Here is a 22576-nt window from a genome sequence, read left to right as displayed (position 1 = left end):
TTATTTGTGTTTTCATAAATAAAGCTTGCTTGCCTGAGTATCCAAAGGCAAAACAGCCATACTAGTCAGGGAGTGGTGGTGACCCATACCTTTAATCTCAGGATAGAGGCAGGTGGATCTCTGTGAATAAATTCAAGGTCACCTTAGGCTTACACAAGTTTGAATCTGTCTAAAAGGGAAACAGAGCTCAAGATTGAATCTGTCTAAAAGGGAAACAGAGCTCACACAAAGGTGATCCCAGCACTAGGGAGGTATAGACAGGAGTGATATGGAGGAAAGAGGAATACAAAGGGGAAGAGATAGGAACTCAATGGAGTGTGGGGTGCAGAGTCTTCAGGATTTGTGGAGACAGGATCTCATCTATTTTTGGTCTGGGTTAGAGGTTAGAGCCAGTGGCTGGCTGCTTTACTCTTCTGATTTTCAGATTGAACCCCAATATCTGTCTCTGGATTTTTACTATTCGTGCTACATTTGAGGTTTAAGAAGAATCAGAAGCTAAAAGTCTTTGCTGCCTGGTCAGTGATGAGACTGAATGATGAAAAGAAAATCCTAACAAGTAAGGAAATACAAAAGGCCCACCCAATTATTAATGGTGCTATTAAGACTAGCCTTAAAGTACTACTATGATTATACATTAGATGGAATGACAATACCTGGGATTTGTTAGATCAAGATTTTCAGCGTTGCTGGACAAAGATACATTTCTGTCATTGTTTTCTTATAACCTAAAATAATTTGAAGCTTGAGAGATGGCTCACAACTACCTGTGGCTTCAATCCTAGGGGATTCAACACCATCCTCTTGCCTCTGTGGGTACTGATATATACACACAGACACGCACATAAATAAAAATATTTTAAAAACAAAATAAGCAAATTAACTCAATGAAGAAGAGTTGATTGGTCCCTACATGAAAATGTTTTTTGTTCTTACACAAGAATACTGACTTTCTTGTGGCACGAATAACCTACACCATTTTATCAAAACTGTTTGTATTGTCTGTCTCCCATTATGAAAGACCCATACCTACATATTCCAGTTAGTGTCCCACTCAATATAGAGTGAACCAAGGAACTCACTGAGATGAAAGATGTTTCCAGTTGGGATAAGTGCTAAAATAATTAATGAATGAACTCTGCTCACAAAGCAAAAGCAGAATCCATAAACGATTCCAAATTCAGGGCAACATGAGTACTACGGATTGAGGCTGGTAATATCTAGTTTTGGTACTCTGGGGTTGGGCAACCAGTTAAAATTCAGTACGGGAAGTATAAAGAACATAGTGAGTGTTAAGGAGTCACACCTTACTGCTGCAAAACTGTTTCTTTGTGAGGTAAAAAGAATTTCTGGTTTCATTGCTATGAAAAAGCTTATTAACCCAAGCAAGCTTGACTCAAGAGTTTGAAGCTGTCTTAATAGAGACCACAAAGTCAATCACGGTGAAATGAAAAACCCAGCTTACCTAAATATATTTATACTTTAAAAACCCTTAATCTTGAGGTGGTAGAGAAAACTGAAATTCCTTATCTGCAATGTGCGTTAACATTTTAGAAAGAACATCTGTGAATGTTATTTTATTCTGCTACACTTTCCTAAAGGATCAGATTAGATACATACTGTCAGATTCTCATAGTTTTCTAATTTTAGCCATCTCTATTAAAAATAAAGAGCCCTTGTGTGGCTTATGAAATACTGTTCCACAAATTTCATACTTGTCATTTCTTTCATCTCGTCTTTCAGCAAAACTGATGTTGGTAACCTATAAGTTTTACTTAAACAAGGACTGAAAATTCTACTGCAGACACAATTTCAGCAAGTTGTTCTTATTTGGGTAGCCAACTACTAGAGTTATCACTGTATTCTAATGAATAACAGAACTAACATATTTACTGATGGTGTGTGCAATTAAAAGCCCTATTTAAAACACTGATCATCAAATGAGCTAAGGTACCCTGGGCTCAATCTGATTCCATTAACAGGCTAGTAGGAGAGGACTATAGAAGCATATTATCATATTATTTATTACATAAGAAAACTAGCTGCATAATAGGTAAGGTGGCTTTTCTGAATCAAGACCCCCCCCCAAAGAACTTCTACATGTTAAGTAAAACTTTCCATAGTACTTAAGAGTTACTGTGAAAGGCAGAAAGACAGCAGCAATTAAGCACTTCTAGAAAATGATTTTGAAAGCGTAGTTTAGCCCATCAATGGCAAAGGTATGTTTTTCTCTTAGACAATGAGCTCCCAAAGAGATTTTTAAGGTAAGAATTTTCATGTTCAAGATGATGTGGCACATTTCAAGAGATGCCTTTAAAATGTTTTTTAAATTTTATTCCACCAATTCTAAAGACCTTATTAAGTAGTCATTAACATAATTATTGCCTTATTTGCCTCCCAGAGCTTAGTCAAGTCACTTTTGTCCTTCCAGGCAATAAATAAATCTCATTCCAACTCTTTAGTTCCTTTGGCTATTCCTTAAGACATAAGCATTTCATATTTTTTCTTTCAATACATTATTGGTTTACATCTATACATTTTACATGTGATTTAACATTAGTCATACATAAAAGACTTCCAATCACAAATGATTTGGGAAAAATTGTTTATTAGCAGTATTTTAATTTGAATAAGTGAAAAATTTATGCTAGGTTTTTAGAACCTTTATTTACAGAATTCAAATTTAATCCTTCAATCTAACCATACAGAAACCAAGGCAATCTGATTTAAGAAAGTGTGCACTATTGAAAGAAATGTTTTTTTTTTTTTTGACAGAAATCAAGTATATGAAGGTCATAACCACTCCATCGTATGACTGAGCAGAGAATTTTTATTGGAGACATGAGGGAGAGTATAGCCAGAGGCATCTGGAAGAGTCCAGAGCAGGGAGAGAAAGCAGTGAAGCTGGGGTTGGGGTAGCTGGAAAGGAGGACTAAGACAGGGAGCCAAGAGCAAATAAATAGCCTAGGATACTGCCCAGCTTGGACTCTTTTTGCATTTTCTGAAAGATTATCTGTTTAGTATGTATACAGTGTTCTGTCTGCACTCCAGAAGAGGGTACCAGATCTCACTACAGATGGTTGTGAGCCACCATGTGGTTGCTGGGAATTGAATTCAGGAACTCTAGAGAAGCAGCCAGTGCTCTCAACCTCTGAGCCATCTCTCCAGCCCCCTTAATCAGATTTTTTAAACAAATAAATAGCTTACTAATAATTTTTATCAAGTTGAGTTTTGTAAAATAATTTGAAAAAAAAGAATTGAAATATTTGCTTATATTCTAAATGAGTCATTCAGAAAAAAACTTCATTGTAATAAACTAAACTTACCCATTTTATTGTTGCCATGTTTACAGCTTATAACCACAATTACTATCATTAACATTTCCAGAATTTGAGAGGTGAGGCGGAATTGGACTTTATGCATGCTATATAAACACTGGGCTGAATGTTTTTACAACACCAAATATAAATTTCATTTCACATTTTGATGAACTTAATGTGGTCACGGAAGTACAAAACTTAAGGACCTCCTTCCCCTCAAAGTACCTTTCACACCATGGGAAGCATAAGCAGCATGGTAAAGGAAGAAGCCACACAGGAAACATGTTTTACCTTTCTATATTCTCAAACTCAAATTTAGAATTATTTCACTCTTTTTACATTATGTTTACAATACTATTATATAGCTAATGATCTTTTAGAAATAAACTTTTTTTCTAGAAGTTGGGGCTAGAAAAACTAGGCTGTACCTTAGGAACCTAGGAAGCATATTTGAGGCCCTAGGCTTCATCTTTAGCAAAAACCAACCAACAGGAGGGTTGGGGAGAGTGTTCAGCAGTTAAGAGCACATTTTTGCAGAAGACCTAGATTTGATTTCCAGAATGCACATGGTGGCTCACAACTGTCCATAACTCCAGGAATCTCATACCTATTTTCGATCTCTTAGGCACAAGGCACACAGGTGGTAGACAGACATGCATGCAGGCAATATATACACAAAACAAAAATAAAAAGAACAAACACACCAGCAAAAGAACTCCACACATGTCTAGAAGAGCCTAAAGCTAAAGAATATTAGCATTAAGAATGTGTTTGAGTATGGTCTCACTCATAAATCTTCTCCTAGGTAGTTTACACAGTTTTACTAATCAAATGTCACTTGCAGGAGGGCACCCCCAAGAATACTTTCGAAAGTATTTTTGAAAATATACTCCCAAATAACAGTAACTATATCACTTGTATCTTGCATAATTCATTTTTCCCACAGAACATAAAACTATCCGTTTTTTCTTCATCTAAGTATCTATCCACTCTCCACCAGTACTGTAAACTCCATGAAAACAAGGGACTTAATCTGATTGGTTTTGTGATATGTTCAATATTTAAAAATGGAACGAAGTAATATTTTTAAGTACAAAAATGGAAAAATTCTCAAGATGTCTCCTAGACTGTCTTGAACTCTCAGAGATCCACTTGCTCTGCCTTGAGAGCCAAGATTAAAGCTGTGTGCCACCTTGCCTGGCTATTTTTGTACCTTATTGGCTTAATGAGACAGGGCTGGGATTACATGTGGGCACATCTGGCTTAAAATATATTTTTAGTGTTATCTGACAAATATTTAACATTTTCATATGACTAAAAATGAAAACATAAAACTTTTATATAAAAATCTAATTAAAATTCAAATTTTCTAAATAAACAATTTAAACATACTATTTTATTTTAGCACAGTACTAGACTTCACTGATTCAAACTAAAATGACATTTTAAACTTTGCATATTAAAATTTTACATATAAGTATTTCTAAATATAAGAAAAATGAAAACTAGCATTTTCCAAAGAAATTACTTAATAGAATCACCAAAGGCAAATGGAGGAGCAGGGAGAAACCTTACTAAAGAATGATTCATTGGACATATTAATAAGTTAAGGCTGAAGAACATTTGGCAGAAAAATAGTTTCAATAGTTCTCTTTTTTGGTATTGGGATGTTTTAGAAGTAGAGCCCTTTTGGAAGTCCTAAGTTCAACTCCCAAGCACTAAAACAAACAAGCAAACATAAGAAGAAAAGGAAAAAGAATTAAGTGAAGAAACGAGAAAAGTGAAACGCCCAGGATATATTTTATGAATACACAAGGCAAGAAGGATTACAATCCCTTAAAGTTTCTGATGGAGGAAAAATCTGCGTATTAAAGACTTCAAGGTATTAGAAATAAACTATCCCTTATAAATCTTTGCTAGACTGACTGTATTAATAATGCTCTTTTATTTTCTAAGGAATATATTTACTGGATCCAAATCTACCTCCCTCCAAATAGGACCCTATTCTTTCCCCCTTTCAATAGTATTTAATGAGAATCAACTCAGAAGGAATGCTTCCCCAAACCCCTGCAAAGAGAGACAAAAAAAGCCAAAAGGCAACTTTAATTAGAATGTTAACTTGTAAAACTGAGCATGTAAAACCTAAGAGCACAAAAGAACATCCATCTATAATAATTTCTTCTTTGAAAGATGACTATATTATTATTAATGTAAACGGGTATAACTTTAATTTTACTAATAGCTATTTGTTTCAAAATTAGTCACAAAGATGAATTAACTCCAGATTTCCAAGTCAGTGAAAATGTATTTAAAATAATACACTTAAATGTGTATATATGAAAAGAAGTTATGTACAATTAAAGTAATGCTTAGTGACTTTTCTGTTGCTATGAAGAGACACCAGGACCAAGAGAAATTTATGTAACTGTTTAATTTGAGGCTTACAATTTCAGAGGATTCGAGCCCATGACCATCAAGGCAGCAGACAGGCACAGCATGGGGACAGCAACTCATAACTCACATCCCCATCTGCAAACAGCAGGCAGAGAAGGAGCTAACTAGGAAGTGTTCCCAGTGACACACCTCCTCCTATCCTTCCAAACAGGTCCACCAAATGAGGACCAAGTATTCCAATACATGGTCCTATTTCTTATGCAATCCACAATTCCCTTTCCATTCCCCTCCCTCCTACAAGGATCAAACAAGTAGCACATATTTTATCACCAAGTTACAACCTAGTTTGAGTACAATAAGATTTCTTTGGTTCTTGTTGATTTGTTGCTTAGAGTGAGCTGGAGCTGAAGTTGACTTTCAACTCCTGATGGTCCTCTGTCTCCACTTCCCGAATGCTGGTATTATAGGGTTGTGTCACCTATTTTCTTTCTAGCCATAGTATTTAAAATTTTTTTTAGCTATTTTTAGAACGGAAAACAAGAATTAAAAATTTAATGTGGAAAACATTGGACAAACTATAAAGTCATTCAATAAATACTTCTAAGCAGGTTTTAATAGAACGAACTATGGATTTATAATTATTTAGTAATTGTTTTTCATATAATGGTTAAAACAAAGAAAAAAGTTCAGTGATTAAAACAAAACTTTACCATGATTTCTATGGAGATCAGAGAATAATTCCGTAGGGTTGGTTCTCTCATTTCTCCTTTATGTTGATTTCACAGTTTGAACACCAGCTGTCATGCTTGTGCAGCAAATTGTACCTCAATAGCTGACAAAGACTTGCAAAAGAACCACCATTCTCATGTAAAAGTATTTTAACTCTGACCACAATAGGTATGATCTCTTACTACTTGAGTTATGGACAGCCCCACCAGAAAAAAGTGGTTGTTCTTAAATATGTATTTTATAATTAAATAAATTAGTTGAAATTAATTTAATTTTACCTTTAAATTAGAATTGAGTAGTAGTTCCTTTGAATATTAATCTTGAAAAGTAACTGTGAAATACATTAAGATTTCCACAGCACACAATATTAGTTAGTTGGAATCCATTAAGAACCTTTAATCTGAAAAGGTTAAGATGATCCTTACAGGAAGTAATGACAGTTAAATAATGACCTAAACAGTCCAAAAAAGGAATACAGATAGTACAAACATTTCCTTTGAACTGTAATTAAAATATTCTGACTATATTTACATTCATAAAATTAATAACTAAACCACAACTTGGTTTAAATCTGAAGTTAAATATTAATAAGGTACAGAAGCCCTTCAGATTTTGCCTTTATTAAATGGCCTCTCTAAGAACTTAAGAAAATATTTTAGTAAAAATTAGAAAAACAGCAATTATTAGTTAGAAGACATATATCATCTGTCGCAAATTAAATTTCAGGTTGTTTCCTCAGTTATTCAATGAAAAGGCTGGTCATCTCTAAGGATTTTCCTACAATTGAAGTTTAGAAATTCAAAATATATTTTAATGTTTTCTCTCCATTTAAAATGAAAAATTCTGACACATTATACTAAAGATTATCTTCTAAATTCTGTACAAAATCAGTAATACTTTAAGATAAAACTTCAAGTCAAGAGGAAAATTAATAAATTAATAAAAATTAATATTTATTTTCCTACCTTAAGTAATAATCTGAATTCACATTCATATAGGATATAAAAACACATTAAAATAAGTTCTATGGTGCTTCTAAATTCTCTCAAGAAACTTTTAATGGAAATGCTGGGGAGAGATCTCAGGACTTGTCTGTACTAGGGAAATACTTTACCGCTTTAGTTAAGAGACTCTTGAGGGCATTCAACAATTTAAAAGACATTAAATCAGTTACAGTTAGTGCTCCATCTGTAGATTCAACTGACCAGATTCAAAACACTGGAGTGGCCACCAAGTGTGGAGGCACACACTTCTAATTAAAGTACTTGAGAGGCAGTGGCAGGTTGATTTTTGAGTTCCAGGCCAGCCTTGTCTACATAGTGAGACACTGTCTCAAAACATCAAACCAACTAAACATTTTTATTTTTGGTGTGTGTGTGGGGGTAGAATTGCATTTGTATGTTTTTTTTTCTTGTCATTACAGGAATAAGCTAAATAATACAATGTATCTGTGTAACATAACACCGCATTTGCACATAAAAAGCAATCAGAGATGGATTTAAGTATAAGAGGAATATACACCGGTCACCAGCAGACATACCTTTTTTTTTTTTTTGAGACAGGAGGACATTATACCATTTTACATATGGTACTCATCTGAGTATCCCTGAAGCCCTAGAATCAATTCTTCCTAGACACAGAAACAATTATATGCTTTTTTTGGAGACAGATTCTCATGTAGGTCTTAGACTTGTTTTGTGGCTGACGATGACCTTAAATCTGATTCTCCTGCTTCCACTTCCTGAGCACTGGGATTACAGATGTGTACCTGGTATGTAGTGGTGAGACTGGAACCCATGGCTTTGTGCCTGCTAGTCAGAAGCATGCTATCAACAATTACACAGCATTTTAACAGACACAATACATGTGGGAAGCTATTACATTATTACAGAATTATACTGAACAAAATCACTAATATAGAAAATGCAATCAGAAAAACTTGAAAACCTAGCGGTAGAATCAATATACATTAAATTATAGTTGTAGAGTATGGCCAACCTTACTTCAGCAGCACAGTTAATACTGGAGATAATTTCAGAATCTTAACGCCAATATTTACGTGCTGCTAAGGCACTGCTGACATTGCTATCATAGGAGCTATGAATATAAAACACGTGTTTTCTTCAGAAGATCAGATCCTTGTATTTTGAGGCAGCACAATATGGCCTGCACCTTTTCAAAATCCACAAACCATTATGTGCTGCTACTTTACTCCAAGGTTTTTTTGTTTTTGAAAACACAATAGCACCTAAATACGAATTTACAAAAACTTTTTAGGAAAAAACAGAATATATAAGAGCCATGTTTGAAACCCTAACGCTAGTAAATGCATAATTTTATAAGCTTTGAGTAGAAAAAAATTTATGTCCATATCATAAATTTAATAAAAGCTTACTGTGTACTTAATATAGTGCTGTAATTTATAGTAATCATAAAAATGAGGAAAGCAAGCCATTTTTCTGTACCAACTTAGTAAGAATGATTTATTAATAGCCAAACTTTTAAAAATATTTAACAAATGAAGCAATTATAAAAGTTGGCTTTTACCTTACTAAAAGGAACACACCTTTCAAAGCCTAAGTCACAGGATAAGGGTTAACATTTTCATCTCTATTCTAATCAGTTATAGGAAACAGTCATATTTCATTCATTCTAATGTCGATAAGCAGTCATATTCCATTAGTTATATATTTTGTCTTCTATTAAAATTATATAGATCATTTTGTGTATAAGCAACTGCTGTTTCACCCATTTCTCCATTATTGCCTAAAGTTTTAACACGATTTCTACATCTATTTAAGATATATCAACACATACTTCAGTTTATCAGTGTCCTAGTTTGTTTTCCACTGTTGTGAAAAACACAATCATACACAACTTGGGAGGGAAAGGGTTTATTTCATCTTATAGCCTAATATCCATCACGAAGGGCAAAAACTCAAGTCAGGAACCAGGAGGCAGGAACTGAAGAAAAGGCCATAGAGGAGTGTTGTATACTGACTTGCAATGCTTTCTTTTGTATCACCCAGGACCATCTGGCCAAGGATGATGCTGCCCACAGTGTGTAGCCCTCCCACATCAAGCATTAAGAAAATGCTCACTAGATATATCCACAGGACAATCTGATGAAAGCAATTCCTCTACTGAGATTCCCCCTTTCTAGATGTCTGTTTGTAAGTTGCCAAACTAATCAGCATGATCAATCAGTTACATGGAATTTTAGGTTCTCCTCAAACCTATCATTAAATTTTAAACATACATGCTTATTTTTCACTTAAATATTTTATTGAACACCTACTCTGTTACCACTATCCCATTTGTTACACTGTAGTTGGTATAGCAATACACAAAATATAGTTTCTCTATAATCCCAACACTTGGGAGATAAAGGAGTAGAATCAAGATTTCAAGGCCATCCTTGGCTACACAATAAGTCTGAGGGCATCCTGAGACATTGTTACAAACATACACATATCAAGCTCTCCTTCACTGTTCTTTGTCCCTGTACAGAACATCTACACATTGAATGATTATTCCAATGTCAAATGAATGATTTCAAAATTAAGTCCATCTTTTGTGTGTAAAATCCTACTTTTAAAGCCGACAGCCAAACTTGAAACAGAATGAGTATTTACATTCATGCTCATGTTTCATAAACATTAAATAAATCACAGCGAGAAATGCCCTTTATTTCTAAAAACTGGTCAAGCATATTTAACAAAATGCAACACTTTATAGATCTCAGTTTGGTGGAATTAAGTGCATTTATACCCAAACACCATCAACCCTACCACTTTAAATTTCTCACCTCCAACCCATACACTTTACTCATTAACACCAGCTGCCAAGTCCTATCTCTTAGTTATAAGAAATTAACTTTCTGTCTGTCTCCTGAATTTGCCATATCAGACAATAAAGTCAAGAGGAATTTACATTTGAGTTGCTTCACTTATACAAATTTTACAAGATTTATTCTCAAGCATATACTAGAATCTTGTAATTTCTGGGAATAAAAACATGTGTTACTGTAACCAACTTACCATGCTCTACTTAGTGCTGGAAACTGAACTGAGGTCTTCTTGTTTATACAGCAAATGCTTCATTATTCCCCAGCTCTAATTAAAACAAAAACACAACACCCTTTATTTATGTGTGTGTACCTGTTTTTCTGTATATGTGCCAAGTATGGGCAGTGACTAATATCCCTTAGAACTATAGCTATAGATTGTGAGCCACCTGATGTGTGCTGAAGGAATACTCGGTCCTCTGCAAGCACAGAAAGTGCTCTAAACTTCTAAGCTATTTCTTCACCCCACCCCTTAAATATCTATTTATGATGTATGTATGTGTGCACCACTGAAAACAAGTGGAAGTCAGAAGACAACCTCAGATATTTTCCTCACCTTGCTAGAGTGAGATAAGGTCTTTTATTCGATGTTACTTTATCTGGCTTATGCAGGTTCTAGGAATCCAAACTCAAGTCCTCTGTGTAACAAGAACTTTATTCATTGAGCCATTTCCTCAACCCCCAGTTTTATTCTCATTTTGGAGCTTTATGAAATTTTTCTTTGATAAAATGTTCCTTTGAGACAGAATCCTACTGGTAACCCAGGTTGGCCTGAAACTTGCAATCCTACTTCCTCAGTCCTGCCCCCCAACCTGGCACTACAGGCATAAGACACTATCTCTGGGGACAGTATTTCTCTATGCCTCAGTCTCCCGTGTGTGTATTTAAACTACATTTATTTGTGTATGAGTGTGAATGTCACCACCATGCACATGTATGGAGATTAAAGAATGTCTTGTGGGAGTTGGTTCTATTGTTTTTCTATTTATTCATTCATCCATTCATTCATCTATTTGTGAGCCAGGGTTTCTTTGTGCAGCCTTGGCTGTCCTGGAATTTGCTCTGTAGGCCAGATTGGCCTCGAATTCACAGAGATCTGCCTGCCTCTGGTTCCTCATGCTTCTGGGATTAAAGACATATGCCACCAATGGTGAGCAACTTCCCCCCTCCTCCCTTAAACCAAGGTTTCTCTGTGTAGCTTTAGAGCCTGTCCTGGAACCTGCTCTGTTAAACCAGGCCGGCCTCAAACTCACAGAGATTCACCTGCCTCTGCCTCCTGAGTGCTGGGATTAAAGGCATGTGCGTGCCACCCCTACCCGTCTACTTAAGGGAGTTTCAGTTTTAGACTTTTTTTAGTCTTTGACTATTTAAAATGAATTTTTATGCATGGTAATAATGTCTAGCTCCTTTTTTTGTGGGATTACCTAGTTTTCCTGACACTATTAAAAGGCCGTCTCTCCCCTTTCATGAGGGACTCCATCTCTTGACAAACAACAGCTTTTACTATTTCATTTCATACCAAATTTTCGATTCAAACTGGACTAGTTATGTAGCAACCTACTCCTAGTATATATGGTCCATTCCATTTGTCAATTCCTGTACCTTAGGTCACTTGAAATATCATACTGTCTTTAAGATCTCAAATCTTTGCTTTCAAGTGTGCCAGCTAAAGAAAAAGTATGAAAATCATTACATTACAGGTAAAGGTTAGTAAAAAAATATTGTTCTTTATCTTTATTCAATTGTTGTAATTTTAAATTCAGTAGTTTATATTCTGGCCCAAGGACCATTTATTTTCTTTGTTGGTTTTTGAGATAGTTCAAATTTTACTTAAGTTCTTAGGAGAAAAACTAAGTAATTCTGAAAGGTGAGATAAAAATAGGTAAATTAAATGTTTTGCTTAAAGAAGTAAACTCTATGGGACTTTTTTATAAATACCTAAATTAATATTCCTTGTATAATAAAATAGAATAGCAATTTAAAAAGACAGAGCAATCCGCAATTGTCCGACCTTTCCCCCAACTCTACTGTTTCCATTAATATTTTTGTTTAGAAATATTTACTACTTTTTTTAACTTTAAAAGACCTCTAATATTAATTCATCTTGTTTCCGTAGCATTTCACAAAATTTAAGAGATTTTAGGAATGTTGTCTTGACTGAATTTTTTTAAAAAACTATTAATAAGCATCATAGTTTGTTAGAGCATAATGACAGAATACAGACAGTGAGGGTAGAACCCTGGCATTCTATCCCTTAGGAGACCTTATTATGGCTCAGTTACTCTAGTACACTGACCCTGTTCTGGTTTGGTTCCTTTAAGGTAAAATATGACAAATGTCTACTTCATTTAAATTTATATCTTAAACTTATATGAGCATGTTTAATAGTGACTAGATGTTCATTAAATGCCTATTCAACCTAAGTTCTCTGTAGGGTTTGTATTTCTGACGAATTCAATGTTTCAGTGAACTTTCATTGCTAACCTGATATAGTTCCTACATGGGAAGTGGTTTTATCATTTTTATTTTTACCAGCATAATCTGAGAGTAGTCAAATTGAGTAGGTTTCCTAAATTAGGAGGTAACTGGTTTCTGTCATTATTAAATTACAGGATTATCAATACTGACAGGACTGAATGTGAGTTTTTCTTCATAGTTCCTTTCTTTATTAGGTTAACATCTTTGCTGTTTTATATTTAAAAGATAAGTGTAATATTCTTTTGTTTGTCTGGTTTGTCCTGGTTTCCCAGGCTGGAACTTGCTCTATAGATCAGGCTGGCCTCAAACTCAAAGAGATCTGCCTGTTTCTGCCTCCCGAATGCTGGAATTAAAGGTGAAAACTACCACTGCCTAGCATATTCTTAAATGTGAACAACACACACCGCAAGGTTTTAATCAATAACATGTATTTAAGTTAATTTTTCTGTGAATGTATATGTAAAATATGCCACAAGTATGTGGGTGTCTGCAGAAGGGAGAGTGCTGGTTCCCCTGAAGCTGGGAACAGTTTGCTGTGAGCGACCTGATAAAGGCTGCTGTAGATTCTGGGAATCAAACATGGGCCCTCTGAAGAGCAGCAAGTGCTCTTAACCAAAGTTCAAATAATATATTTTAAATTTGTATAATATAAATAGGTAATTTAAATTTATATAGCTAAAAATGCCATTTGAGAAATAAAAGCATTTATAAAAAGAAAACCAAAGAGAAAAAGAAAACTATGACTTTTGAATTTCTTTTTTTTTTAAAAAAGTTTTTATTTATTTATTATGTATACAATGTTCTGCCTGCATTTATGCCTGCAGGCCATAAGAGGGCACCAGATCTCATTATAGATGGTTGTGTGCCACTATGTGGTTGCTGAGAATTGAACTCAGGAACTCTCAGAGCTGTCATCTTAACCTTGGAGCCATTGAGACTTTTGAACTTCTTAAGTAACCAAAATTTCCTATTAGAACTTTAAACTGGAAAGTGAACTTAAAGAAATCTCTTTATGCAACTTGGAAAAATGAGAGCAACACACTACCACTATTTGAGAGCACGTAACATACTAACACCATTATGCCACTTCTAGGATGCCCATATTCTACAGATGAAGGGCTAGGGAGATAAAGTGCTTGCCTAGATTCCCATAAAGCCTTGGGTGCCATCTACAGCACAACAAGAAAACAGAAAAAAGCCACCTCCATCAACAACAACAAAAAAAACACCTTTCTCTCTTACACATACTTCATAAAGGAACAGTTTAAAAGAAATTACTATGTTAAAAGAAACTATGGTATTAAATAAACACCAAAAGAGACAAAAACCACACAGTGTCATGTAAAGTGGGTCATAGCAGGAGTCTACACTAGCAGTATAGTATCAACTAGAAAACTGTCTTTTGTAGTAACTTAAGTTAAAAGGAAGGCCGAAGCTGACTTCCAAGGTTTCAGTTAAGGAATCCAAGCCTGGACTGTGTAAGATTCTTTAGGGATTTGCAAATATTTTCACTGAAATTTCCAAGAGATAAAAATATGAAATAATTTTATATAAAAAGGTAGGATTTTGCTGCTAGTAAAACAAAGTTTTCAGTATTTAACTTATCTCCTCTATATACCCCCCCACTTTCCCCACCAAAATAATTCCATCCTCACTACTTGAGTTGAATGGTTGATCATCTTGATGGTAAGCCATCTAACATACACAGGTTTTAGATTACTAATGCAATGTGTGAACAATGGACAGGCAGCATTTGAAGCACTAACTTTCATTTAAACTGGGTCACCCAACCCTTAACACCATTAGGATTAGAAACATGAGTCTGACTTTTTTTGAGAGATGCAAAATTAGCTCAACAAATCTTTTGTTAATTTTAGAATCTTTTTTATTTTTTTAGGTTTCTTTCTTTCTTTCTTTTTTTTTTTTTTTTGGATACAGGTTTTCTCTGTAGCTTTGGAGCCTTTCTTAGAACTTATTCTGTAAGATCTGGCTGGCCTCGATCTAAAGAGATCCATCTGTCTCTCTCTGCCTAAAGTGCTGGGATTAAAGGTGTGTGTCACAACCACCTGGCAATTTTAGAGTCTTGAATACTTGCATAGAAATAGTTATCTGTGGGCATTAAATATGGGTCATTAATATGCTAGTTTTTCTAGAGATATATTTATTTCAGCTAACCTGTTAGCATTATTCTGCTGTAATTTATAAACTTTCCAAAATTTAAATAAGTCAAGAAAAATTTTAATGTGTGCAAATGTGTGTATATTTGTGTTCATAAGTGCACAGACAGAAAAGGGATTGCTTTTGCTGTTTGCCCTATCTCCTGAAGTTTTAAGAGCTAAATGTAAAAAGCTTCTCACAAAGAAGCCTATTTTCAAGTTATAAAACTTTAAGATCAATAAACCTGAATAATGATAATAAAAAATACCATTACTGGGGCTAGACAGATGGCTCCTTGATTAAGAGTACTTCTTGCTCTTGTAGATAGATACCAGGGTTCCCAGTACTCACATGGTGGCTCACAACCAACACCCTAGAACTGGAGTTCTAAGGGATCTAATGTCTTCTGGCCTCCATGGGCACCAGGCACAGTACAGCTATGTAAATGCAGTCAAACACACATATAAAATAAAAATATGTAAGCCTTTAAGAAAGATCTTTACTTATCTGTAAACTTTAGAGAAATGATTTAATATTGTGATCCTCACACTTGGAGATAACAGGGCCTTTGCTTTCCACACTAATCAAGTTGCCTAAGGCAATGAAATAATTCTTGCTCTAAACTATTAAAATCAAACATCAATAAATAGGGAGCTAAGGAGAAATTTAAGTTATTCTAGAATAGATAGAAAAATGGAAACGTGATAGCACACAGTAAGTTTCTGTAGTAATAGTGGTGAGGAGGGAGCTGGAAGCTAATACTTACAAAATAATTGTTGAGCTACTTAGAGGGCTGTTTTAGTAATATCTTCATTTTATCATTGTTAAACCTAGGAAAAAAGAGCGAAGACTTTAAAATTTGAGCTTATTACATAAGCAAAAGCATTTTCAACTGGTGTCGGCACTGTTTTCTAGTTCTTATACATTACACAATAATCACAGATTACAACTTGACAACAGCACTGTTTGCGATTTCAATCCAGTGTATTGTCATTAAGTCTGTAAAATGTGCTTTCCCACTAAAACTACCTTCTGAATATTTAAAACTCAAGTGTGTCAAGTGTAGCTAACACTGCCGCTTTGGTGTCTAACTTGGAGTATGCTGAGTTTCTGAGGACATCATAAAATTCCAAGTATTTTACAATTTTACAATTCAAGGTCACATCCTAAGATTATTTCCCCTTTTCTCAATTCACAGCACACACAGACCCACACACACAAAGTCTACATGAACTCTAATACAATGTAGAAAACCACGAGTTTAAAATGGGTTGAAAAAAAAATCAGTGGAACTAAAACATTTGTGCTATGACCACAACAAAAGAAAATATTGTTCAGAAATTGAAGCAAAAAGTGAAAGAAGTGATAAAGAAATTGTTTTCACGGCTGTACTTTTCCTTGCAGAGAAAGGATTCAAAACCCTTGAAGTATAGAAGAATACTAAAGCCCTGCCTTTAGAACATCCCAGTAACTTCGCTGGTATTTTACTTCTGTAAGACATTATAAACTGTGCTTTTATTTTTTAAGACAGTCTTGTTACTATGGCCCAGCTTGGCCTTGAACTTGAGATCTTCTTGCCTACCTTCCCAGGTGCTGGGATTACTGGAATATGTCAACATAGCAACATACAAGTACTTATTACAAGATACAGTATAGAAAGAATATACAAAATCTTTATGATTTTGCCAGAGCATTCCAAGTATATATTACAGATTACTTTCTCACAAAAGGGTCAGCATTTCTTTTTATTTTAAAATAATCTATTTCGAAATCCACCAATTCCCCACTCCAATAATGCCAATGTGAATCTCTACCCCAAATCCAGCTCTATTGAAATCTAAACAATATCCCAATTATACATAAAGATCCTGATGTGCCAAGCTCAGATCTCATTCCATTGTTAAGATGCAACTAGTCTTGAATTTTGTATTTATTTTCCATGCATTTTTTTTACACTATAACTACAAATTTAACTGTTAAACATATACGTATTTTCCTCAAAGGTTTATTTTTTGCTGAATTCAGTCATTCAGAATAATATACACATGCAGTGTATGAGACTATGTCCATTGTATAGTGTGTGTGTGGGGGGTCTACTATAAGTTTAACAGTACTATGACATTGCCAAGTGCTCTACAAACTAAACAAAAACTTTTGTATTTTCCCTGATATTTGAAAAATTCATTTAAGGCTGGGCAGTGGTGGCATATGCCTTTAATCCCAGCACTTGGGAGGCAGAGGCAGGGGGATCTTTGTGAATTCGAGACCAGCCTCGTCTATAGAACAAGTTCCAGGACAGGTTTCAAAGCTACAGAGAAACCCTGTCTTGAAAAACCAAACCAAAATAAAATAAAAATTAAGAAAAATAGCTACTCCTGTGTAGAAATGAACATTTTTTAATGTTGAGTTTTTATTTTTTATCTTATTCTTGACATCTATTATGTGTATAGGTGTTTTGCCCAAATGTATGTCTATGTACTATTTGCATGGCTGGTGCCCACAGAGGCCAGAAGGTGTCAGATTCCCTAGAACTAGGGCTGTGAGCTGCCATGTGAGTTCAGGGAACTGAATCTAGATCAGCTGCAGGAGCTAGGCAGTTGAGCATCTCTCCAACAGTTCTCAAGTGATCCATCTCTTCTGCTCGCAAATGTGTATCTAACATAGGGACAAAATTTGTCCCAAAACAGTTTCACAAAAATGAAAGTTGTGAAAACAGATTGCTCTTCATATGACTGAGAAAATACCGAAACTTAGAAGTGTTGTAGAAATGATAAAATTTCTAATTAGATACTGAACTTTGTTAGATCCAAGATAACCAACCAATAGCTGGGGATGGTGGATGGGCCAGATATAAATGGTTTGGTATGAATAATCCTTCCCACCCCTGCCACTGTACTGGCTCATTTGTGGTGCTCCTTAAAAAAGAGAAGGGGAGGGGGCGCAATCCTTTAGAGCTTGTAAAAACTGTAAATTGTAAACATCTAGGATCAGAGATTTTGATTAAGCAGATCAGGAAAAATGTATTTTAGCTCATTCTAGTAGTCAGTCTACAGACATTCAGCAGAAATCCATCAGGGTGGAAGATATTTTCAACAGAAGATTATGTAGCTAAACTTTTAGGTTAAACATGTGCAATATTAATGTCGGTCTGTCAAACTACATCAACATATTAAAAACAGTAGTAGCCTAAAAAAGCAATTTCACTTTACAATTGACTATGCTTAATTTCACAATACCAGAATAGACTGTGGTCTCAATTATTAATTCAGATAATGCCATTTTTGTTAGTAATACCAAAGAAATGATATTCTGAGTTTACTATGACTGGTAGAGCAAACATTAAGCATGGAGATTGATCAGAAGTGATTTTAATGAAGGTGATCAAGGAGCAACAATGGTTCTATCTTTTAAAATACAACTGCAAATGTCAGACTTTAAATTAGGACACTGGCTAACACAAAACTTGTAGTTTTCTACCAAAGTTTTAGAAATGGAACCAGAACTTTAACAGAGGTCCACTATTCACTTATCCAGCACTGTAATTATATAGATAAAAGGGGAGAACAACATATGTAGGGTATGCAAGTTTGTGCAAATAGAGGTATACAAGTCTACAAAACCAACTTACTTGAAATTACAAAGTCTAATTCTAAAAGATGTAGAATATAACATGGTATCTTTTTAAGAACTCATAAAAATAGTTTAAGGGTTTTCACCTATGCCCTCTGTTGGTTCCAATTACTGACAACATGAAGAATAGGATGTCTCTATTATAGTGAAACTAACAATAATTCAGGCTTCATTATATGAAGCTATAAAAGGAAGATCTATGCCCTTAAAGTAAAGGAAATACTCCTGTATGGCCACAACTTTTCTTTCTTAAACATTTATCTGAATTTGTGGCATCAGCAACCTAGCTACTAATAGGTTTTACTATTCTATTAGCTTAAAAGTAAAAAGTATGGAACAGCACACATACTTCTAGAATTCTAACATGAAATTTCCTGACTAAAAATTAAATACACCACCACTGAATAAATGGTTAATAAAAGTTCAAGAACCACAAATATTTACTATCCTCTTAAGGGTGCACTGGGAAGAAAGTATCTTTCAAAGGAACTATTCTGCAAACCACACATGGAAAACCCTTTCCACCTGGGTACAAACTCCTTTGGCCACTTATCCCACACTGACAGGACTCTGCAGAACAGCCAGCTGACAAACAGCAGTGACTATTCAACTCCAGTTCTTAAAAGGGACAAGAACAACTGCTATGATGGTGACACTTACTTCACCACTGATGCTCCTACTACTGAAAAAGCACTCACTACTCGAGAAAAGCTTATGCAGCTAACTCAGAGAAAGAAAGTACTTCTGTACAATTCACTTGCCAAGTCCATTTGTATCATTATTTAAAAAGGAATTTTAAAAGGGAAGGGTGAAGAGAGAAGACAAAATTAATATTTTGGTTAGAGAAGGGAACCTACAATGTGTCTAAAAAAGCTAGTAACAAATAATTTTAGCTTCTATGGCTATATTTAACTACTCAGTTACCAAAACTCTCTTAAGAGTTTTAATCATTTGTCAGAGTGATCAAAGAGTACCTTCCCTAGTGGTACAAATTCTAATCAAGACACTTTTGCTCAAAAAATATCCCTGGTTCCCTCCCAGGCACCATGTACTGAATCACTATCATATGCTGACTTCAGATACTACTTAGAAAAACAAAACAACCGCTCCACCCCTGAGATTCAAGCACTGGGTATATAGTTCAGTTGTAGAGAATATGCTAGTATAAGAACTTTGATTCAATCTCTAGAATAATAAATAATAAAGCATTAAGGCTTCAGCCAATGACTTTTTTTTTTCTTTTGGTGGTTTCAGGGACTGTTCTGGGGCCGTGGCATGCTAGCCAAGTGCTCTAACACCAAGCTATAATATTTCCTAGACCTAACCTAAAAGAGTTAACAAAAACTACAACTGAGGCTGGCAATGTGACTCAGTGGGTAAGGGTATCTACTCTGCAGTCCTGACAATCTTTGAATCTCATCCCTGGAACACACTGAAGTGGAGGGAGAGACTGGACATAATGCTGTTCTCTGAACTCTGTGCATACACCACCCTATCACACACACAATAATAAAATAAAAATTTTAAAGTTCACAACTAATCAAATATTTTCAGGTGCAATCTATCTTAAATGTATATTATGTGTATTATAGAGGGAAAGCCTTACTTAAATCCATAGTATCAATTTGTAAGACAAATAAAGTGTTTATTGTTAAAATGCTTTAAATAAAATAAAATGCTGTCTACAGATCTACAACTTTAAACACAAGTCATCTTTCAACACTGTAAGCATTGCTTCAGAAAGACCCAAAACATAAAAGTTTGAATATTATTAAAAAAAAATTAACAGATTAGAATTAGATATTAAATTTAAATAATACTTAGTCTTGAATGCTAGTTTTGAGATTAAAAAATTAAAAGTGTGAAATTGGAGCAAAATAGTAAATTTAGTTAGTTTGCAAAAAAAAACCAAACCCTACATCTTTTATCAAAATAAGATGTCAATGAAGAATGCTAGAAATAAAAAACACATATAAAAACCCCACAAAATTAACAAGGTAATTTTGAATAATTTATTTGTGAAAGGAATTCAAAATTTAATTTATGAAATTTAGACATATAAAAATAGTAATCGAGTGAGTGATCAATTGCAGAAATCACATTTAAAACATGTCACATTTTCTTTCGAGTGATTCTGACTTTCGAAATAGCAAATTAAATGTCCAATGTGGTTAAATAGTGCCGAGAACAGAAGTCCTACTTTAAAACCACAATTTAAAAAAATTTTAAACTAATTAAATATGGCCTACTGAAAAAAGCTGATCAGAAAAATATTCAGTTCTGATTAGGCATTACTTGAAGAAAAACAATATAAATAAATTAGGAATGTTATTACTTTTAGAAAACCACAAAATATATACATGTAGAAAACTGCTTCAAATAAACATTTAAAATGTTTACATTAATTATGTCTATTATTAAGCAAATCTTTGCAATACTTTAAAATCTCTACCAAAGAAAACTTGTTTCCACTGATGTAAGTAATGTTCATGAACTAGCATTATATAATCAGTTAATAACTTAAGGCCCTTTATCAACAGATATTAAATTACTCCATCATAGTTTATTAAAGTACTCTTTTTACTCTAAGATAAATACTCCACTAAGAAATATAGAAACGACAGTACAAATGTTCTTTAAAGACAATTATTTTTCCTGAAACCCTGATAATGCCTTTAACTGAAATTTATAAATCTGTACTTGAGATATAACTCTATCACTGGGAAAAATTTAATTAAAAAATTGAAACACCAATAAATCTTTCCTCAAATTCTTACCTAATAAACTAGGTATTAAGAGGATTGGAGAGATTCGCAAATTTGAAGTATTTAAACATGTCCTTTAAAGGGTGATTAAAGGACACATAATCATATATAACTGTAATAGCTTTTATTATTAGCCAAGTTATGATCTCTTACCCTATCAGAAGTAATCAACTATAAGAAAACTTTTAATATCTATACTAATGCTTTTAGGTACTAGATTATTTAACAAGCTAAATTCCTAACTTCATAAGCTAGTTTATTACTGTAAAGAGAACAAGAACATGATAATGTCAAATATTTGTGTTCAAACAGTAAATTCTCTGAAACCCTCAGGTATTATAAATCTTGAACTCTACATTAGGAATGACTGTGCATTTAAATCTTTATCTACACTATCAACTCATATATTGCTTTCTCCCTCATTTAACTCATTAAAGCTCTGTCAACTATCTGGATTAAAAGTGATAAATAAATTAAAACTCAATTTTTTCCCAGACACTCCATTTACATGTTAATACTGTCTAACATGGAAAACACTGGCTAAGATAGGGCCGAGTTTTTATTCACTTTTCACCCATTAAACCATTTTGTTATAATGTTTAAGATCAAAGTTATAAAGACACTCTATTTTTTGTATTTATCTAAAACAATCACCATCTAATATAACATCAATGTAACATAAAGCACCAGAAATTGTCTGATTTCTATTTAGTTTGAGCATTTCATTTTCACCTCAACTATTAACAGATATGCATTTCTGGACTGTCTATCTCATAAGCATCAAATTCTAGTTTTTTAGTATTTTAATATTGTCTCAATATTCTAGCATTCTTAAAGACACCTGAAAATTTGTTCTAAAATGTTTACACCATTTAAAGTTAAAAGTAGATTTATGAGCAGGAAAATTATAATTTACTCTTAAGATTAAATTACACTTAAGAAAACAAGCCTTTGGGATTTTCTATTTGTTACTTACATATTTTTAGTTAAAAAATTCTAAAGAAAATTGTAGTTACATTTCAGCCACTCTCATTTTATTTAACAAATATTACTAAAACTTTTAGTTAACACTACACTAGAAAAAACCTAACCAAGTAATACTTAGTAAACTCCCTATTACACCAGAATGCTACCATCTAGGAAACAAAAATTGTTTAAGTGAATACTTTCTGAAATGCTCAACTAAAACTATAAAAATCAAGTAAAACAAACATTAGAAAATGGACTATCATAAGTATTTTGGAGGTTAAGATAACAGT

Source organism: Alexandromys fortis, unplaced genomic scaffold, assembly GCF_014885135.2.
Source record: "Alexandromys fortis isolate MF-2015 unplaced genomic scaffold, M_Fortis_MF-2015_v1.1 scaffold_75, whole genome shotgun sequence".
Taxonomy (NCBI): domain Eukaryota; kingdom Metazoa; phylum Chordata; class Mammalia; order Rodentia; family Cricetidae; genus Alexandromys; species Alexandromys fortis.
Note: the sequence above shows the minus strand (reverse complement) of the source record.